Raw genomic sequence first — 9,526 nt, 5'->3', positions numbered from 1 at the left:
GGGCTTCACTAAAGGGTCTTAGTGAGGCCCCCTGAAATCGGCCGGATTGCTAAGACCAACTCCCTACTTCGCCCATCTCGAAACCGAGATCCCCTCTAGCAACTCTGCCTTGCTTTTCCCCTCTCTACCATTTACAAACCAAAATCCCACACAAAAATCGAAACAAAAATGGCTAAGAATTGTACAGTCTTTCCATTTTCATAACCAGATCCAAACCCAAAATTAAAAAAAAAAAAAAGCAAAAAGAAAATTACAAAATCATTGTGCATTTCATTACGCACAGCAATTGTCCAATCACACATGCACAACAGTCGTTCTAATCACACATGCACTCCAGACTCCCTGATCCCAGACCTTCGCCATTGATGCTGAAGAAGCAGGTCGATGAATACCCAGATAACCCAAACTCTCATTTGGGTTCTAATTTGCCAATTGTTTCCTAGAAAAATTAGAAAAAAAACAAGGAAAAAAAGGAGATGAACGGACAAAAATACGAAGAAAATGATGGAGATGGAGAGGGAGAGGGACAAGGGAAAAAAGGGATTAGGACAGAGAAAAAAGGGCAAGGAAAGAGCAAAATTATGAAGGATGAGGGAGACGAACCAAAAAGAAGAAGGAATGGACTAGGGAGGTTTCTAGAATGGAAAAAAAAAAAAAAAGAAGGGATTATGATTCTCTCTCCTCCTCTTTCCATCCCCTTTCATCCCATCCACTACTCTCACATTCTCTTATTTTGTCTTTCTCTTGCTATAAAAAATTAATATGAGATGTTGACATGGCTTAACCGTGACCGTTCAAATAGGAAGGGAGGGAAAAAAAGAGGGGAGAGAATCCTACTAAAAAAAAAAAAAAGATAAAAGTAAGAATTAAATAATAATAATAATTAATTAATTAATATAATATAATATTTTTTTATTATTCTATTCTCTAGTCCAACACTACACCAAACGCTTCACTAAGTCAGTTCAACTTAGTCTAGTCTAACTTAATCCCTAAAATTAGTTCAGGCTGAGATAGTCTGGTGCAACAAATGCACCCGTATTGTATCTAAAGCTTTATATTAAATGCAGGCCTACTAATTCGGATTGTAGTTTAGTTTTGTGTTGGGTTCTACGTAATTGGAAGTAACCAATTAGGTTTACGACGAAATCTAGAAATTGATCATTGGTCCAATTTGAGTTGGGCTGAGGATGACAAGCCGAAGTTATGAAGCTTTCTAATTAGGTTTCGTTGACCCTCAAGATTACAGCCTACTAACAACTTGGTTGAAAATTATTTTGATCTTCTTTTAATTTAACGACTCCAAACATATGGGAACATAATGCAAAATTCGGTATCTACATGCTTAAATAATCATTTGTCCCCTAAAACAAACCTTGAGCTTCATTGTGCACCTAAAAAGTTGGTATTTAACCTCCAAAACTTACATTTGTGTTTCATTTTGCCTTTTACAATATATAGGTACATATGCGTCATTCTATAAGGAATATAATTATAAAAAATAGAAACTAAATTCCCATGATTACAAATCCTAATCCTACCTATAATAGGACTCCAAGAATATTTACAATTAAGACTCAAATCAACTCCTCCTCAAGTTGGTGCATAGGCATCATACATGCCCAACTTGATAATTGAATCTTGGAAAACTTTACTAGATACTACATGAGTAAGAACATCAGCCAACTGCTCTTCTGTACTCACAAATGGTATAGACATAATCGTCCTTTCAAGATTTTCCTTGACAAAATGTCGATCAACCTCTACATGCTTTGTTTAATCATGTTGTACTGGATTATCAGTTATCCCCTTACAAATTTATTGTCACATTATACCTCCATAACCTTCTTTGGTTCAAAACCAAGACATCTCAAAAGTTTACATAACCAAAGAAGTTCACATATTCTGTCCGTCATACCTCTAAACTTAGCTTATGCAGATGACATTGACATAAATTGTAGCTTCTTACTAGCCACGGAACTAAATTACCTCCAACAAAAGTAAAATACTTAGATGTAGACCGTTTGTCAGTAACATTGCCAGCCCGATATGTATCTGTAAACCCCTCAACTTTTAGATGCCCATGTTTTCCATAAAGTATTCTTTTACCATATGCACACTTCAGATATGTCAAAATTCGCATTACCACCACCATATGATCTTCACTGGGTGAGTGCATAAACTGACTTACAACATTCACATCATATGCAATGTTAGGACGAATATGAGGTAAATAAATTAATCTCCCTACAAGTCTTTGATGTCTACCTCTATAACATGAACCTGATATAGATAAATACCCAAGTTATGCTTTTCTACCATAGGAGTATCCACAGGTTTACACCTTAACATATCAGTCTTTTTAAGCAAATCCAACACATATTTTCACTGCAATAAGAAAATACCTTTAGTTGAACGGGCGACCTCAACTCCAAGGAAGTACTTCAATTCTCCCAAATCTTTCATCTCAAATCCAAGTGCAAGATTTACTTGTCACTTCTAAATTTCTTCTGAATCATCTGCTGTAATAATCATATCATCCACATAAATAATTAAAGCAATCAATTTGCCATGACTACACTTCAGAAACAAAGTGTGATCTGAATGACTGTGGTGATACCTATATTTCTTCATTGCTTGAGTAAATCTATTAAACCAAGCACGGGGTGATTGCTTGAGTAAATCTATATTTGCAGCTAAGGAAATCAAAACACTTACTGTATTCATCTTTGATACGGGTGAAAATGTTTCTTGGTAATTTGCACCATACGTCTGAGTGTACCCCTTAGCCATTAACCTTACTTTGTACCTATCCACTGATCCATCAACCTTGTACTTGATTGTCAACACCTAACGACAACCAACATGTTTCTTTTCTTTTGGTAATTGCATTGTTTCCCATGTTTTATTTTTCTGCAAAGTTGACTCTTCATCCATCGCTTGTTTCCACTTAGGGTCTTGTAAGGCTTCTTCTACCTGAGTTGGAATTTTGAGTGATTCCGTATGATTTTCCAACATCTTACGTTCTAGAGAACATCGCTAACATGATACATAATTAGCAATTGGATATTTGACCTTTCATTCCAGAGAAAACCCGTTAGGTGGCACATCATGATTATGTTTTGCTTGCAATTTGTAAGTACTTATACCAATATCAGGATTAGTTGTATTATCATTTACAATATATTAGTTGTATTATCATTTACAATACTTACCTCTTTGATATATTAAGAGGTGATGAAACGAGCACTACTGGAGAGAGGGGGTACTATAGACATACTGGGCAATTCAGCATGTTCATGCTGAACTGAGCTGTACTGTTCGTTAGGGCACTGCCCATCTATGTGGTACTCTTTGGTAAGACTTTACTGATCTGGGCTGGGATCTTTGGTAAGGCTATGCCGAACATCTCTATTTTCTTCGGTTACAGGCTGTTGAAATAGGCTGCTTGGTTCAGTGAGAGTGTATTGAACCGAGTTACTAGGTTGGTTAAACCCCTACATAACAACTGGTCCTATTTCCATAACTTCAATTTCTCTCTCCCCCTCTTCCCCACCGAAGTATACTCTAACCAACTTAGATCACCAATATCAATAATCTCCCCTTGGTGATCTAAATTGGATACTGATGAAGAATAAAAATATTCAGACTCTGAGAAGGTCACAGCCATGGTTATAAACGTACGTTGACTAGCAGGATGATAACATTTCAATCTCTTTTGATATGGAGAAAATCCAAGAAAGGCACAACGGAGTGTACATGGATTAAGCTTACTATGATGAGCTTCTAATGTGAACATAGACCACACAACAAAAAATCCGAGGTGACAACGTATTTTTGTAGAAACCACTGGAACATTTTGAGAAAGCTCCTGAAGTGGTGTTCGATAATTCAAGACTCGAGAAAGCATATGATTCATAACATAAATTGCATATACAACTACTTCAAGCCAGAAACGTTTGGGAGTAGATGCACCAATAAGTAAAGCACAAGCTGTCTCCAGGATATGACAATTCTTTCTTTTTACCACCTTATTTTGTTGTGGGGTATGTGGATAGGTAGTTTCATGAACAATCCTGCGGTTTTGTAGAAACCGGGATAACTCATAATTTTTGTACTCTTCACCATTGTCAGAACACAGAACTTTAATATTAGAGGAATATTGAGTTTTAACAAATGAAACAGACGAAATACATTACAAACCTCACTTTTATTTTTCAACACATATAACCACGTAATATGAGTGCAATCATCCAAGAAAGTAACAAACTACTTAATTCCCGAAGTAGTACTAACATGGGAAAACCCTTACACATCAGAGTGTACTAGTGCAAACGAAAAAGACCTTCTATTCATACTTGAAGGAAATAAAGCGCAATGACTTTTGGCTAAAATATATACCGCACACTTCAATTCTGAGTCTTTAATACCACTAAACAAATCAGGTAACACATATTTCAAATAACTAAACGATGCATGCCCCAAACGATGATGCAACATAATACATTTTGTAGACTACTATTATGCGATGCACGAACCAAATTAACTCTTCCTGGAACTATGTCATCCATACAATATAGCCCATCTCTTTTAGTGACACGCCAATGATTTCCTTTGTTTAAATATCTTGAAGCAAGTAAAATGAAGGATATATTACTACAACACAATCCAATTGTTCAGTGACTTAATCCAATTGTTCAGTGACTTATGGTACAGACAATAAGTGATATGACAATGATAGAACCAATAAACAATTATGTAAAGGGAAAAAGGGGTGTAAGTACACTGTTCTTGCTCCAACAACAGGAGCAGTAGTATTAGTGGCAGTTGCCACGCTCTTTCTAGGAGGATGTTTCATAGATTGAAACAAGTAGAAATACATTAAAATTACTTCGTTACATTATTCATCTTCTAGGGTTTACAATATATAGGTACATAGGCCTTATTCTATAAGGAAAATAATCATAAAAATAAGGAAACTAAATCCCCAAGATTACAAATCCTAATCCTACCTAAAATAGGACTCCAAGAATATTTACAATTAAGACTCAAATCAACAGTTTTCCTCAACATCTTTTTGGGCGCACATGAAATAGTGGGTCCATGTCATTCCTGTTGCAAATAGAATTATTCTAGGAATGTGAATGCATAAACCTAAAGTAGAATTCAATAGAATCGAGAAGTTCTTATCATATTATGACTTGTATCACTTGAGGGTGAAGTGAAATTCTTCTTGTATTAATATGGATAAAGACACAAGATCAAGGAAAAATACGCATATCATAAACAGCCTAGGCCATTACTAGGTATATACCTTGTTAAGTCTAGAACTTACTATAGGTTTGGCTTTCCTTGTACAAGCATGTAATCTTCATACTTCTATTATCACACCAAGCTCAACGTTAGGATTAAGTCATAAAGATGCAAGTGACGCTACAAAGAATATGAAGACAAAATTTTTGTCTAGTGTTTTTTCTGCCTAGTCAAGCATATGCTCATGCATGTTTAAAATCACACGTGATTAGTAGGGATTTTACCACTTGCAAATGTTGATCTTATTACCCAAAATATTAAAAACGAATTTAATTAAAAACAATTAAAGAAATCAATTTGAAAGGGAACAATCTTAGAAAATAATGATAAAAGGACACTAGGGTTCAGCCATCACCTTAAGAATCTTATGTAATTTTATCAATTACTTATGAATTACACATGCAACTTTGAAAGTTAGGTTTTTCTTATGCATGTTCTACTTGTGGCATTCAAGCTAGAACATATATCAAACATGCAATCCGTCTGTAGCATTCAGATCAAATATAAACATGCATGACTCATTACGGTTTTTGAAAATCCTTTGAAAAACCATGCAACCCCTAAGCCATGACATTCGCTCTAGGTGAAATTACAACTATCAATCATAAGAAGCAATACTCAATTCCCCGGTGGCATTCTGACCGAATTGCATCCGATTACTTATCTAAACATCTTAATGGTAGCTAAGCATCAAGATACAGAGACAATTTAAACATAGTGATTAATAATTCAAAGCATGCATGTATAATATCATAAGCAATTGAATAAAGACTACATATTCATGCTAAGACTCAAGACATCACCCTAGCAAACGTAAATTAGTTACAAACAACCATAAAACAAAAGGAATTTTATTGAAATAAAAAAATGATAGAAAACACCTTAAAATACAAAACGTCAAAACCTAGCTAAGTTCTCCAAATTGATGCCTCTGTTCTCCTCCTAACTTAATGGCTAAAAAGCCTTATTTATACTACTACAAAATAAAACCCTAAAAGGCCTTAGAATAAAACTAGGAAACCTAATAAATTGAAATAAAATAGGAAACATAATCTTAAATTAACTTGGTAAATTCGCCAAAAAATCTACATAGCAGCGTTTTGGACCCAAATCAGCTCTAAAACTGGCCCAAAATAGTTGGGTCTAAAGCTTGGATTATTTTGAACACTTATCCAGTAGACCATGAACCCATTTGAGGTCATCTTGGGCTCCAAAAACGCATTAAAGCCCAAAAACGTCACTTTCTAGCAACATGCACTACTTCTTTAATAAATCGCCAGAAAATAACGGTTTGATAGAAAAATCTCAAATTTTGACACGAACACGCTAAGAGATACACGAATGTCCTCCAATTTGAATCACTCCAAAATTCGTCCGTTTGATCATATTTTTCTCTAGAGGAAGTCAAATGTCCTACATTAAAAATATAAAGTAAAGTACCAAAATTCTACCAAAATAATTACTAAATTATACTAAGAATAAAATAAAATATATAATATAATATTAACTCATCACCACACATTATTTTATTCATGTTCTATCACCTGTTGACATGTGCAATCACTATGAGATGGCTACAGCTAACGACTTTCACCAAAATATCCACACTCTGAGTTGAAATTTTTGTGTGGTCCTGATGAAGCTTTCATAAGACCCTAGGTCAGAGACACTTAACACATTTTCATGGTTTAGAGAAATTATCTAGGGGTATCTCCGAAATCATACTCATATAACATTCGAGCAAGTTGATCCCATCTTTAGAACCTTAGGTATAGATTTATTCCAAACTCTCTTATTATGTTAATGTTCCATTAAGAGAGATTTGTGCTGCTATTGAATCTTCATTTGCATATCATTTAAGTTGCATTCATTCTTTCATTGGTGTCACTAGTGAAGAAGCTCAAACTTGAGCTTCCATTGCTGTGAAGACCTTGCATTGATTTCCTTGAAGAATCTTAAGTTGCACAAGAGCTACAAGCTACTCATTTTATGGTTTAGGAATTGAGCATTTCCTTTGTGTGATGTTTTGATTACTTATATTTATATCGTCGTTGATACACCATCTATATTGTTGATTGAATTTAATAGCTTTTATATGCAAAAATAGATCCCATTCAGTTAACATTTGTCACTCAATCAAGAGCATGTTCATAATAACTGTTAGTCTAATTGTTGTTGTGCATTAGAGTCAGTCTGGGTGGTTCTGCAGAGGAATAGAAACTATAGAGTCTATTATCATATATTATTACAGGAGACCAATTTCATGTTTTTTCGGCTTGCAAACGTGTAAAATCTTTTTGGAACCAAATTTGTGCACTGCCGTTGAAGGTGGAGATGCACAAATCCAAGCATTTGTAAAAGAACAAACAACCGTAAGTAAGCCAAAGATTAGGGGTTGTGCTGGTCAAACTCTTTGATGGTCAAAGTCTCTTCAATTTACATTCTTTAACGAATTTAGAACAAAGCGAACTGAATACCGTACTGGCTATGTCTACTCTCTCACAAATAATACTATGAGGTACTAGCAAATCTCGTACCCGAACCGAACCGCGAATTTAAACCATACTCCGTATCCGGCAACTATGCCTGCAACAAACAATCCCAAAGTAATAAACGTATTGTATATACACATAAACTGATCATACATATAAGTGACTAACATAACATAATATTTTGCATATATAACAGACACTGATACGCATATTTCTTCAATGATTACTTGGTCATATTGCAATGAATACCATAACTCACTACATTTTTTGACATCTATTTCATTAAGAGTAACTAGCAGAGAGCACATATTTTGTGTGTGTGAACAACCGTCCACTTCCTTTCACATTCTCCTCAGCGCAATCGCAACCGCCCACATCCTCCCACATTCTCCTCAAGTGCAACCGCTTCAGTTCATTCAAACTATCCAAAAAACATCATGATTTCACTTACCTGTATGAAAAAATGATGGTGAGACAATTTCTCTTAATAAGTGCATATTTTTATCTTATGTAAATATTTTGATACAAAATTACTATTTTACCTTCCTTATGTAAATATTGTGTATCAAAAGTGAGGGTAAAATAGAAAAAAAAGAGATATGATTGTCATTTTGTCAATAAGTACAAAATTACTATTTTATCCTCCTCATCTCAATATATAGTATAGATAATGATTAGAGAGATTGGAGAATACATACATACACCCACAGTACATAAACACAGTACATACGTACATACACACACCCACAGTATACATACATACACCCAGAGTTCCCACGCCTCACAAACCAATTTCACACACACACACACACACACACACACACACACACACATACACGCACAGGACGGTTTGTCTGTCCGTCCGACATTCGAGAGTGAAAGGCTGAGAAAGAGACTGGGAAATTGGAAACCAATTTCACGCACACACACACACACACCCACAGTATACATACATACACCCAGAGTTCCCACGCTTCACAAACCAAGTTCACACACACACACGCGCACACACACACACCCACAATATACATACATACACCCAGAGTTCCCACGCCTCACAGACCAATTAAAGAGACTGGGAAATTGGAAACCAATTTCACGCACACACACACACACACCCACAGTATACATACATACACCCAGAGTTCCCACGCCTCACAAACCAAGTTCACACACACACACGCGCACACACACACACCCACAGTATACATACATACACCCAGAGTTCCCACGCCTCACAGACCAATTAAAGAGACTGGGAAATTGGAAACCAATTTCACGCACACACACACACACACACCCACAGTATACATACATACACCCAGAGTTCCCACGCCTCACATACCAAGTTCACACACACACACCCACAGTATACATACATACACCCAGAGTTCCCACGCCTCACAAACCAATTTCACACACACACACACACACATACACGCACAGGACAGTTTGTTTGTCCGTCCGACATTCGAGAGTGAAAGACTGAGAAAGAGATTGGGAAATTGGAAATATGGGGGACTGGTTGCTGGTTGTTGGTTGATGGTTGATGGTTGATGGTTGATGGTGGAGGAACGACGATCGAGAGAGATTGGAGAGGAGATGGACAGCAGCGAGAGATCGAGTCTGAGAGAGATTGGAGAGGGTTTGACAGACCGAGAATAGTAAGTCTGAGAGAGATCGAGTGGTTGAAGAGAGGGTGGGTGGGGGGCTGTGGAAGT

This window comes from Pyrus communis, chromosome 1 (assembly GCF_963583255.1).
Source record: "Pyrus communis chromosome 1, drPyrComm1.1, whole genome shotgun sequence".
In the NCBI taxonomy this organism is placed as follows: Eukaryota; Viridiplantae; Streptophyta; class Magnoliopsida; order Rosales; family Rosaceae; genus Pyrus; species Pyrus communis.
This window is presented reverse-complemented; position numbering follows the sequence as displayed.